At 47.8% G+C, this 13,058-nt stretch overlaps 1 protein-coding gene across 4 annotated transcripts in view; it reads right to left on the bottom strand.

Moving 5' to 3' along the window:
* ABHD6 (abhydrolase domain containing 6, acylglycerol lipase) overlaps positions 1-13,058 on the bottom strand; it is a 44,154-nt gene that overhangs the window by 29,197 nt on the left and 1,899 nt on the right. For 3 of the 4 annotated variants that reach the window (XM_012522287.3, XM_012522289.2, XM_004450698.4), the window contains exon 2: positions 3,230-3,293. The gene's annotated coding sequence lies outside the window, so the exon portion shown is untranslated. Of the gene's footprint in view, positions 1-3,229; positions 3,294-4,308; positions 4,524-13,058 lie in introns of all 4 variants that reach the window. The other variant, XM_058288872.1, reaches the window with a different exon arrangement.

Below are 13,058 nucleotides of genomic sequence, written 5' to 3'. Positions count from 1 at the left end.
AGGTTAATCAGACAGTGGATACCTACGTGGACCAGCAAGGGAGGGAAATCGCCCCCTCCCAAGTTCAGTGTGGGGCTAGGATTAGAGCATGAGGTTTTGCAGACTGTCTCTCTTTTGATATTCTCACCGATTTAGGAACCTGGGGTTTCTCAGTTCCAATACCCTAATCATCAGGGCATAAGTAAATATTCAACAGCTCATAGGATGTAATCACATTTTCATAGACTTTTGCCTTTCCCTAAACACCTAGCCACAGGCCATCAAATTCAACAAACTAAGTCCTGGGTCCTCCAAAATAATAATGATTCTAAAACAACAGCGATAACGACCATCACCCCCCCCCCCCCCCCGCCACCGTCATAGCCGGACTTAAGCGTGACAGCCTCCTTTTACTGAGTAACTACTCTATGCCACGTCCTGGGTAGGTGATTCATATACATCCTCATAACAATGACAGTAGGAAAGAGTTCCCCCCGTATCAAAGAGGGAGAAAGTGAGGTTTCTCAAAAAGATTAACAAAGGCCTCCAGGGTTTGATATGGAGCTAGACTTGAATTTCAGTCCAATTCTGGGAGTCTTCCCAGGTTACACCACCTTTGGTTCGGCGTGATGCTTTCCTTCAGCAGCTATTTAACGTCCATCAGGTACACACAGGCATGGAACCCAGGCAGCCCCTGACAGCTCTGCACCTTCTAAAGAGTAACATAGTGACATAGTAACAACTTTGTGGGTTAAAACAACTGGTTTCTGACCTTATACCTGCTGATGTGTTTTCAAAACTATCTAGTGCTGCTTTTCTTTTTCTTTTTCTTGAATTCTGCAGTATGAGAGTTCTTTCTACTAGGAAAACACTGTTTTAAAAACGCTGAGCAGAATATCCCAACTGTAAACACTGTCTCATCTGCCACACTGACATCTGAAACCAGGGACTGATTCCTCACCATCGCTGATGACCAACAGCTGAAAAAGACACACGGAAGAAAAGATACTTGTCTGGAAGCCCCAGGATTGATGAGAAATGGGCAGCGCTTAATCTTTGTCACATAGATCTCCATCACAGTGGAAAAACACTGTGAAATTTCCAAGCAAGCATTTAGCTGGTGCAGCCAGCGCTGAAAGGGTGGCTCTGCCCCTAGGGTTACTGCCCAGGAGGTGCTCACCGGTTCTCCTGACCTTTGTGTCTCCTCCTCACTCTGGCTGAGCCCACTGCTCCGCTGCATTTTACACCTCCAGCAGCACTGCTGCTGAAGCAAGCCCTGGCTGTGAGCACGCCTGGCTGGTCCCACGATGCCCTGCTCACTCTCTCCCCTGGGTATTCCCACAATGCTCTGCTCACTCTCTCCCCAGGATAGTTCCATGATGCTCTGCTTCCTCTTTCCCCAGGACAGTCCCATGATGCTCTCCTCACTCTCTCCCCTGGATAGTTCCATGATGCTCTCCTCTCTCTCTCCCCTGGACAGTCCCATGATGCCCTCTTCACTCTCTCCCCTGGGTATTCCCACAATGCTCTGCTCACTCTCTCCCCGGGATAGTTCCATGATGCTCTGCTTCCACTTTCCCCAGGACAGTCCCATGATGCTCTCTTCACTCTCTCCCCTGGACAGTCCCATGATGCTCTCTTCACTCTCTCCCCTGGATAGTCCCATGATGCTCTCCTCTCTCTCTCCCCTGGACAGTCCCATGATGCTCTCTTCACTCTCTCCCCTGGACAGTCCCATGATGCTCTCCTCTCTCTCTCCCCTGGACAGTCCCATGATGCTCTCTTCACTCTCTCCCCTGGACAGTCCCATGATGCTCTCCTCTCTCTCTCCCCTGGACAGTCCCATGATGCTCTCTTCTCTCTCTCCCCTGGACAGTCCCATGATGCTCTCTTCTCTCTCTCCCCTGGACAGTCCCATGATGCTCTCTTCACTCTCTCCCCTGGACAGTCCCATGATGCTCTCCTCTCTCTCTCCCCTGGACAGTCCCATGATGCTCTCTTCTCTCTCTCCCCTGGACAGTCCCATGATGCTCTCTTCACTCTCTCCCCTGGATAGTCCCATGATGCTCTCTTCACTCTCTCCCCTGGACAGTCCCATGATGCTCTCTTCACTCTCTCCCTTGGAGACCTTTCCATCCTCACATCCTCTACCTTTCCATCCTGCAGGAAACTAAAAAATCCACATCCCTAGCCAGGACCTCTTTCCAGGATTTCCTAATGCCTGGTTGACCACCTCCATGACACAAAGGTACCAGTAATGCCTCTGACACATGTCTCTACTTTCCCCGACTCACCAATTTCTGCCAACAGCATCCCCATCCACCTAGCCTCCCAGACCCTGATGCATCTTTTACTCCTCACCACTCCTGTTAGTGCAATGGTGAAGAGATGCCAGCACTGGAGCCAACGTGCCTGAGTCCAGACAAGCTGTACAGCCCAGTACTGTAGTTAGTAGCCATATATTCCTATCTAAATTAAAATTAATTAAACTTCAATAAAATCCAAAATTCAGTTCCTCAGCCACCTCGGTCACATCTCAAGTGCACAAGAGGCACATGTGGCCGAGAGAGCACAGCTAGAGAACACTCCATCATTAGAAACTGTGTTTAGGACAGTGCTGCTCCAGGGGTTACACCCTCGGCAGCCTCTCGCAACCAACCCCTTAGGTCAACGTTACAAAATTCCCACTGGTGTGGGACCGTGCGTGAGTCAGACCACAGCTCCCTCAGTTACCACATTGGGTCCAGGTCCTCCGTTCTCCTTGTCCCCAGCCAATTCAGTCATTTTGCCATCAGCTGGCAGAGGAATCCTCTCAGTTCACATGGGGATCAGGCTGTTCCAGTACAATGTCCACCAAATGAAATGGGAACTCCAACCACCCCCTAAGGTCCCAACTCCCACACCTCCACCAGCACGGGAAACAAGTGACTTCCTGTTCTCCACACAAGGCCCCCATGCTCTTCCTTCGAAGAACACTCGCACACCGTGGCTGCCTTCAAGGCCCATCTCAGGAAGCATCTTGCTCCCACACCCACCAGATTCCCTTCAAACTCAGAGCCCTGCTCTGGCATGGCCTTTGAGGACTGTTTGGGGGGGGGTCGTTGCAATGTGTACCTGAGCTTTTTAAACCCCTCAGATGCCAAATCCCACCCCCAAGCCCAACTACAGCAGAGAAACCGCCCCCCACAGGTTGGCCTGCAGGGGGCTAGAGGGGCTGTGAGGGACATGCCCAGTTAAAATCAGTACTTACTCTTCAAAGAACACAGCCTTCTCCCCAACTGCTACTGGCTCCCGCCGAAGCTGAAAATGAGATTCTGGAATCACAAGAAATAAAAATGACAAAGCATTAAATCATATTAGGGAATCTGAACGAGGTGCTAACAGCCAGACAAATTGCTGGCTTCTGCAGAGGTGCATCAGAAGAGGCAAACTACAAAGATCCCTTGGCTTTATAGCCTGCCTCTTGCTCCCGCCGCCTTCCCCAATTATGCAATCTGCCCTGGCTATTCCAATGTGCACAGAGGGTGGGGCATTTCAGATAATGATTCAAGCTTAGGCTTGAAGGAGGGCAAAGAAGTCTGTGGAGAAAAGACATGGGCTGTGGCTGTGTGGTACCCAAGCTTCATGGGGGAGAAACACAGTAATGGGGGACTACAAACTTAGTCAAGAACTTCAGATAAAGACACAAAACTCTCTCCATCCATCTGGAATTAGGGTTTACCTAAAAGTTGTTTTTGGAGAGGAACAGGATGAAGGAAGCAATCAATGGGAAACTGAAAATAATATTGCTATTACAGTGGCTAGCAATGAGGAGACTACATTACTGAAAAATTTTTTTTTAATTTAAAAATTAGAAAAAAAGACTGGGTGGAAGCAGAGAGATTTTGGCAAAGGCACAGCAGCCAGAGAAAAAGTATATTAAATCAACAAAACCCCTGAATTACTTCAGATTGGTAAAAAAGTTAAACACATACACACAAAAGACAACCTGAGAGGTCTAGAAGAAACCACTTCATTTGATGTGGGCTATGGGTGGGAGGCTCTTCATCTCTTCCTAGATCACCTAAGCTGTCTGTGACTTGTGGGTGTGGGACGGTAAGAGGCTGCAGTCCTGCCCTTGGTGACTATGGCAATGACTCCAGTCCCAAAGAAACAGTCTAGCAATGCAAACTCTATAAATTTTAAATATTCAGGGAAAATGCAAACCAAATATGCTAAAAACTTATCCAGAATGTATGAAGTCCATGCTAAAAGCTTACCTAGGATGTGGAAGATACATGCTAATTCAAACCTATTGAGCACTGAAACAAAGAACGATTCAGCCCTTACCCTATAGAAAAGGAACTTCAAAATCTTGTTCGAGGCTCCGGTTTGAAACAGAAAGATCCCGAGTCAGGCTGGCCATCAATCATTTTTCCTTCTCAAAATCATTCCTGAGTCCTGGCCTTTCTATATGCAAATAACTGAGCCTCTCTCAACTTCTACAACACATTATTTTAATGGCTTATAAGGAAATGGTTCTCTTTGTCCCTCTGAGGAATGACCTGCAAAATATATTATTAATTCAGAAAAGCAAGGAACAGAAGAGAGTAGATAGAATAACACCCCTTGTGTTAAAAGAGAGTATATACATATAGATAGATATTCTTTATTCTTATATATGTATGGAATGTTTCTAGATGGATACACAAGAAACTAGTAACCAGAGCTAGAGCTGGGCAGAGAAAGTGGGACTAGGGGGAAGAGGGGAAGGAGACTTTTCGTTTTGAACCTTTTGAATTGCTATCATGTACATGTATAAAGTGTTTTCTACTCAAGTAAAAATAACAATATAAACTCCTCCAATAAAATGGTCTATCATGTGCTGTCAAACACAGTAGCCACTGGCCGCATGTGGCTTTTTATTTTAAAATTTAATTAAAATTAAGAAAAATTAAAAATCCAGTTCCTTGGCTGCCCTTAGCTACATTTTAAGTGCTTAATAGCCAATGGCTACCATACTGAACAGCATAAAGAACGTTTTCATCATCCCAAAAAGTTCTACCAGATAGTGCCAGACTCTAGTCCATAGTTTAAAAGACCCATTAGAGAGAGCAACAAACATTAATTGTTTCTCATAATGAGGGAAGGAAAACAACTCTTAGGGTAAAAATTCCTCTAACTTTATACATCATTCAAAAACTGAGTTACTGGGAAACGGACTTGGCCCAGTGGTTAGGGCGTCCGTCTACCACATGGGAGGTCCGTGGTTCAAGCCCCAGGCCTCCTTGACCCGTGTGGAGCTGGCCCATGCACAGTGCTGATGCGTGCAGGGAGTGCAGTGCCACGCAGGGGTGTCCCCCGCATAGGGGAGCCCCACGTGCAAGGAGTGCGCCCCGTAAGGAGAGCCGCCCAGCGCGAAAGAAAGTGCAGCCTGCCCAGGAATGCCCACACTTCCCGTGCCAACAACAGAAGCGGACAAAGAAACAAGACACAGCAAATAGACACAGAAAACAGACAACCGGGGGGGGGGGGGGGGGGGGGAATTAAATAAATAAATAAATCTTTAAAAAACAAAAACAAAAACAAAAAACTGAGTTACTTCCACCCTCTGTAACTACCCAAAGCTAAAGTCCATTTGGTGGGAACTTAAGGCCTCAGGAGTCAGAGTTCAGCACTCTAAGATAGATGATAAGAATCCTCTACTCTGGAGCCATAGAAGGTGATAAGAATTCTCCACTCGGGAACCATAGAAGATGATAAGAATCCTCCACTGGGGAACCACAGGAAATCCATCAACTTGGATCCCCTCTGGCTTGGTGGTGAGGTCCTGATAAGTGAGTTCACCAACCTGCTTTGCACCAAAGCACTAGAAACTGGTTCTCCATAGGATTCTTGTCCAAGGAGTAGCCCAGCCCACAGCCTCCTGCCTGTCTCAAGACACTTGGAGCAGCACGGACGCCAAGGAAATGCAGTCAAGCCAGGCAGGTCCCATGGGGGAAGAACCAGAGAGCCAGAAAAACCTGCTTCCCTCTGGAGAAGGGTCACATTCCAAGGGTGGAACAGGCAGGCAGGCTCCTCAGGGGCTCAGCTGGAAGGCAGTGACTTGCTTATCCTATAGCACATCCTTTAAAAAGTGTATTGGTAAAGAAGCAAGGCGGTGAAACTTGGAACTTCAGAGCTGACCCATCCCAGCTCCTTCAGCGTCTGGGGCCAAAAGTGGGCCCTGGTAAGAGTCCCACAGAACTGCTCATTTGAGATCATGCTTAAAACAGGAAAACTCTGCAGAAATGCAAGCCAGGCTCCTGCCAGATAAAACAGGGCCCAAAAGCCTTTACCGCCAAGGACCCAGAAATCTTTAGGCTCTAGGGGGATGGAGAACAAGCTTTTCTTCCGACACTTCTCCACGGATGAGTGTGAACCCATGCGTAGGAGTCAACAGAGGTCCCCGCCCGAAGTAAGGTGCTAGAAAGCCTCAGAGAAGCCACTATTTTCCACCTAAGGGAAAGGAATTCCAAGAGCCCTCCATGTGGGTGTGCAGCAGCAGAGGGCCTTAAAATAGAACCTGAGCATCCAAAACACTCTCCCTTCTTCAAACCTGCATTCCCGAGGAAAGGCGAAAGCAAGGAGTTCAAAGAGGGCCTTTTCGTTTCTAAGGAGGGGACGCTGGTCCACGTGTGTTCTAACTGCAAACACAGCTGGCGTTAAGTGTCCTGCCCCAGCAGCCGGCAGGTGCAGAACAGGACGAGGCTTCGGGCTCCCAGTAGGAAGTCCAGCACCCATGGGCTTTTGTGGGCTGCTCCCCCACTTCCTTTCCAGCTGATAGCTCAGTGAACCAGGAAAACCGTTTCTGGGAAAAGGGGCATTTGGGGAAGCCATACTTAAAACTTCATAAACAACTCCACAAGGAAAAGGCGTACAACCCAATTTCATCAATAGGCAAAGGATTTAAACTTCTCCGAAGAAGACAGACAAACGGTCGATAAGCACAGGAAAAGAGGCTCATCTTCAAGTCTTAGCTATGAAAATACTACCCAGTCTAGAGATGCTCCTCTGAGGGTTCAGCTTGGCAGTGAGATAACCCGGGTTCAAATCCCAGCTCTGCTCCTGACCAGCTGTGTGACCTCGGGCAAATCACTTAACCTCTTTGAACCTCTTAGTGGGGATGAAATGAGAAGATGCAAGGAAACTATTCTGGAAGGTACTCCGTGCTCGCTTGAGCGCAGCGGGGAAGACCTTGCCAGCTGGGCAGCCTTTCCTCACCCCCTCACCACTGCCCCCTGCTCACAGCTGTGAACGTCCCTGAGAGGTCTGAGGGCAGGTCTGTGTTGCTATCTCTATACTCTCAGGGTCTAGTCCATAGCTCTGTCCCCAAACTTCACCACAGAGAAGGCTGGAACCCTCTTCTGAGCACATCACAAGGCAAACACCCTGTCAGCCTAATAGCCACAGCTTCTGGAACACCACCACACAACCGCTGCTACTGCTCCTTTAGACAATTACTTAACAGGAGAAGAGGATCCCCCCAGCAGGAGAAGGGTAAGACCCTCTGCTCACAGCTTCCACGTGTGTGGTTTGCTCGGTGCTGCCCTCAAGAGCATCACAGAATCCTACGAGAAAGCCCCACGGGCATCCACACATGAAAGCAATGGCCTACGTGGCTTCTGGGATCGGGAGGCCTGAGGTAGGATCGAGAGCATTTCTGAGGGACCTGAGCAAGAGAATATCTTGATTTTCTTTGGAGAGGCAAATATAACCAAGGTCAGAGAAGTCTTCAGGGTTGCGAAAATTATGTCGAGACCAGGGTTTCTCAACCGTTTTTTAAAAAGATTTATTTTTTATTTATTTCTCTCCCCTTCCCCCCTCCCCCATTGTCTGCTCTCTGTGTCTGTTCACTGGGTGTTCTTCTGTGTCCGCTTGCATTCTTGTCAGCAGCACCGGGAATCTATATCTCTTTTTGTTGCATCATCTTCCTGCGTCAGCTCTCCATGTGTGCGGCACCACTCCTTGGCAAGCTGCACTTTTTTTGCGCAGGGCGGCTCTCCTTGCGGGGCGCGCTCCTTGCACGTGGGGCACCCCTGCGTGGCATGGCACTCCTTGTGCATGGCAGCACTGCTCATGGGCCAGCTCACCACACGGTCGAGGAGATCCTGGGTATCGAACCCTGGACCCTCCATATGGTAGGCCGACGCTCTATCAGTTGAGCCACATCCACTTCCCTCTCAACCATTATTGACACCTGGGATTGGATAATCCTGTGTTGTGTGGGGCAGGCCTGTGCATCGCAGGACATTTAGCAGCCCCCCCGACTTGGACCCACTGGATGCCAATCACAAGCCTTCCCCACCCAGTGTGACAATCAAAAATGTCTTCAGACATTGCCAGAAGTCCCTTGGGAGATGAGGTTACCCCTGCCTGAGAACCCCTACTCTAGAGAAAGTGAACCCACTCAACTCCAGCCCTCTACTCAGCACCACAGAAAATCGAGGAACATTTTCAGTCACTTACTAAATCTACCTCAAAACACTGTCTTCCAGTCTGTAAGGGATTTTCTTTTTTAAGTTCACAGTCTTGAAGATAGTTTTTCTCCCTGGCTGCACAGTATAACTCACCACCCCAAACCCAACTCCCCTGGAGCTTTTTAAAAATAATACCTCTTCCACGTGGGAGAGTGTGGGCTATGATGTGGACCATTGACCATGAGGTGCAGCGATGCCCAGAGATGTACTCACCAAATGCAATGGATGTGTCATGATGATAGGGGAGAGTGTTGCTGTGGGGGGAGTGGTGGGGTGGGGACGGTGGGGGTGAATGGGGACCTCATATTTTTTTAATGTAATATTTTTTAAAAATGAATTTAAAAAAAATTTTTGGTTTAAAAATAAATAAATAAATAAAAATAAAAATAATACCTCTTCCAGGGCCCCACCTCCAGAGACTCAAATTCAGTTTGCCTAGGTCAGAGCCCTGGCCTGGGTGTTTTTAAAAAATTTCCCAGGGAAGCACACATGGCTCAAGCAATTGGGCTCCCATCTACCATACGGGAGGTCCAGGGTTCAATGCCCAGGGCCTCCTGGTGAAGGCAAGCTGGCCCGTGTGGTGAGCTGGCCCATGCAGAGTGCTGGCCTGCACAGAGTATGGCCCCACACAGGAGTGCGGGCCCACGCAGAGAGCTGGTGCACCAAAATGACACAACAAAAAGAGATACAGAGAAGAGATAATAAGAGACGTACAGGTCGGGGAGCTGAGGTGGCACAAGAGTATGACTGCCTCTTTCCCACTTTGGAAGGTCCCAGGATCAGTTCCGGGAGTCCCAATGGTGAGGTGGGGGGATAAATAAATCTTTGAAAAAAAAACCAAAAACTCCCCAGTGGAACAACACTCCCTGACACATTTCACTCGATTCTACCCTCTCCCCATGCCACTGAATCTGGCAGTGTTGAAGGTCAGGGGTCCAGGCAACCAAAACAAGGCAAAGGGGACTTATTAACCACCCCATTACTGACAACGAAACGTCCTCTGTACACTCTATTTCTTGGCCTGGAGATTACTTGTGGAATGAATGGAACTTAACCCTGTCATCAAGAGGCTTTGCCTTACTGATCTAAATCAACGCTACGTACAGAACTTCTTGTGAAGACAGGAATGCTCTCTACCTGCTCCGTCCAATATGGTAGGCACTAGCCATGTGTAGCTATTTAAATTTATATTAATTAAGGTCAAATAAAATTCAGATTCAGTTCCTCAGTCACATTAGCCACATTTCAAGTGCTCAATAGCCACATGTGGCTAGTGGCTACCATATTGAATTGCACAAAAAAGGTTCCATGTCCCTACAGGGTCACACAAATAAACAAAAGTCCTGTAGCCTGCTAAATTCCAAAGAATTGTGAAATCGACAAAAATTGACATCTCAAAAAGAAAATCTACCCAGCAATTGTACTCCTAGGTATATGTCCAAAAGACTTGAAAGCAGGGACTCAAACAGATACTTGTATATCAGCGTTTACAGCAACATTACTCACAATTGTCAAAAGGTGGAAGGAACTGAAGTGTCCATCAACAGATGAATGGATATGGGAAGCGGACTTGGCCCAGTGGTTAGGGCATCCGTCTACCACATGGGAGGTCCGCGGTTCAAACCCTGGGCCTCCCTGACCCGTGTGGAGCGGGCCCACGTGCAGTGTTGATGTGCGCAAGGAGTGCCCTGCCACGCAGGGGTGTCCCCACGTGGGGGAGCCCCACGCGCAAGGAGTGCGCCCTGTAAGGAGAGCCGCCCAGTGCAAAAGAAAGTGCAGCCTGCCCAGGAATGGCGCCGCGCACACACGGAGAGCTGACACAGCAAGATGACGCAACAAAAAGAAACACAGGGAAACGGACTTGGCCCAGTGGTTAGGGCGTCTGTCTACCACATGGGAGGTCCACGGTTCAAACCCCGGGCCTCCTTGACCCGTGTGGAGCTGGCCCATGCGCAGTGCTGACGCACGCAAGGAGTGCCCTGCCACGCAGGGGTGTCCTCCACATAGGGGAGCCCCACGCGCAAGGAGTGTGCCCCGTAAGGAGAGCCGCCCAGCGCGAAAGAAAGTACAGCCTGCCCAGGAAGGGCGCTGCACACACTTCCCGTGCTGCTGACGACAACAGAAGCGGACAAAGAAACAAGACACAGCAAATAGACACAGAGAACAGACAACCGGGGGAGGGGGGGAATTAAATAAATAAAATAAATCTTTAAAATAAAAACAAACAAACACAGATTCCCATGCTGCTGACAACAACAGAAGGGGACAAAGGAAAATACACAGCAAATAAACACATAGAACAGACAACTGGTGCAGGGCAGGGCGGGGCAAGAGAAATAAATAAATAAATAAATCTTTAAAAAAAAAACATATGAATGGATAGGAAAGTTGATGTGGCTCAATGGATAGTGTGTCCGCCTACCACATGGGAGGTCCAGGGTTCAAACCCAGGGCCTCCTGACCCACGCTGACCTGGCCCGCGCACAGTGCTGATGCACGCAACGAGTGCCGCGCCACGCACGCAGGGGAGCCCCACGCGCAAGGAATGCGCCCCATAAGGAGAGCTGCCCAGCACAAAAAAGTGGCCCCGCACACACAGAGAGCTGACAGAGCAAGATGACACAACAAAAAGAGACACAGATTCCTGGTGCTGCTGACAGGAATACAAGCGGACACAGAAGAACACACAGCAAATGGACACAGGGGGGGGGTTGCGGGAAGAGAAATAAATAAAAAATCTTTAAAGAAAAAAAATTACCAGTAAAAAAAAAATGAATGGATAAACAAAATGTGGTATATCCATGCAATGGAATATTATAGTATTCAGCCACAAAAGGGAGTGAAGTGTCAATACATGCTACAACACGGATGAACCTTGAAAAATGCTGAAAGCCAGACACAAAAGGAAAAATATGTATGAAATATCTAGAACAAGCAAAATTCCTAGAGACAGAATGTAGATTATAGGTTACCAGGGGCTGGGAGGAGGGGGAAATGGGGAGTGACTGCCTAATAAGTATAGAATTTCTGTTTGAGAAGATGGATCAGTCTTGGTAATGGATGGTGGTGATGGTAGCACAACATTGTAAATTAAATAATGTCACTGAATTGTGCCCTTAAAAATGGTTAAGATGTTAAATTTTTGGTCATATGTATGTTATCACAATAAAATTTAAAATAATATCTGAACACACTTTAAATTATCAAATGGGATCCTAGCTTATTCCCCAAAAAACTCAGTTTAAAGGACAAAATGTTTAAATGAATGTTTTTCCAGTTATAGAACTAGTTTCTCAGCATATTCCATATAAGCTATGAGGGGGAAATATCTACCCTTTGAATATTCACTGTCATAGTTGATCTCAACACCAAAATAACCAGGAGTTTAGTAAAGAATATGCCAGAAGTAAATTGATTTCCACCCTTAGTTGCTTAGGTAGGCTTCTAGGATAAAATATTCACTCTTGCTTTCCTTGCCTCCAAAGCCAGAAATAATCTCTGCTTCTAATCTCCTGCCCTCAAGACAGGTCTGAACCAGTACAAACTGCAAATCAAGGTCACTAATAACGACAAGTTTTCTTGTCCTGTCATTAAATTTCATATTTATTTCCAATCACACAAACTTCATTTGTACATTCATTACAGGTATATGGATCCACAAAGAACTCACTGCTCATACATTTTAAATACTAGAAAAATTGAAAGGCAATTCTGTCGCTTATTGCAACAGCAAAGGATGGTTTGGCGTGGAAGAAAGACGCAGGTCTTATATTTTTAGCAGAAAGTATAGTTCCCATATCATACCGTCTTTCTGAGCACACACACAAAATGTTTACTTCTTCTTGGCCTGAAGCCTCCTGGCTCAACTCTAAGCAGAAGCACTGTGAGCCATTGAGTAGTGATGTACTAATTCTCCAGTGATTCAAACTGGTGATCAACTATCACTCGCCCTTCATAATAATAGCTAAGTGCTTACCACATGCTGGGCCCAGTGCATTATTTGACCTAAGTCTCCCCACTGCCCTCTGAAGCACTTAGTTTTAGCAGAAGCTGAAGCTCAGTGAAGACTTGTAACTTGCCCATGGCCACAGAGCCAGCAAGTGGCAGAGGTCGGATTTGGACTCAAGTCCATCTGTTTCCTTGCAGGGACTCCTTTAGGTTAAGAACAAAAACAAACGTATAATTCTGACATTAGGTCTTGGGCTGAGGCATTCTCCCTGTGATCAGGCTGAAGTTCATCCGCAGGGTTCGGAAATCCTGAGGCTGTTTTTATCTCGGCAACCACTCCTCCCCCCCCCCCCCACGGACAATTCTCTTGGTGTCCTGGGGATTGACCAGGGAGCACGTCCAGTCCTGCCAGCACAACTGCACCTATGAGGACAAGCCTGATACACAAGGTCTAATTGCCCAAATGCTGTTATGGAGTAAAGAGTCGTGGGACCCAAGCTCTGCGATCCCAGCTGGGGGCTGCGCAGAAACCAGGGGAATGTTCCTGGAGAGGAAGCTGAGCTGGGCCTAAGGTACCGTGCCGCTTACACAGCAGATTCCCGAGCCTGCATTCCCGAGGAGGTGAGCACCTTG

The sequence above is a fragment of the Dasypus novemcinctus genome, chromosome 26, assembly GCF_030445035.2.
Source record: "Dasypus novemcinctus isolate mDasNov1 chromosome 26, mDasNov1.1.hap2, whole genome shotgun sequence".
Lineage (NCBI taxonomy): Eukaryota > Metazoa > Chordata > Mammalia > Cingulata > Dasypodidae > Dasypus > Dasypus novemcinctus.
This window is presented reverse-complemented; position numbering and strand designations above follow the sequence as displayed.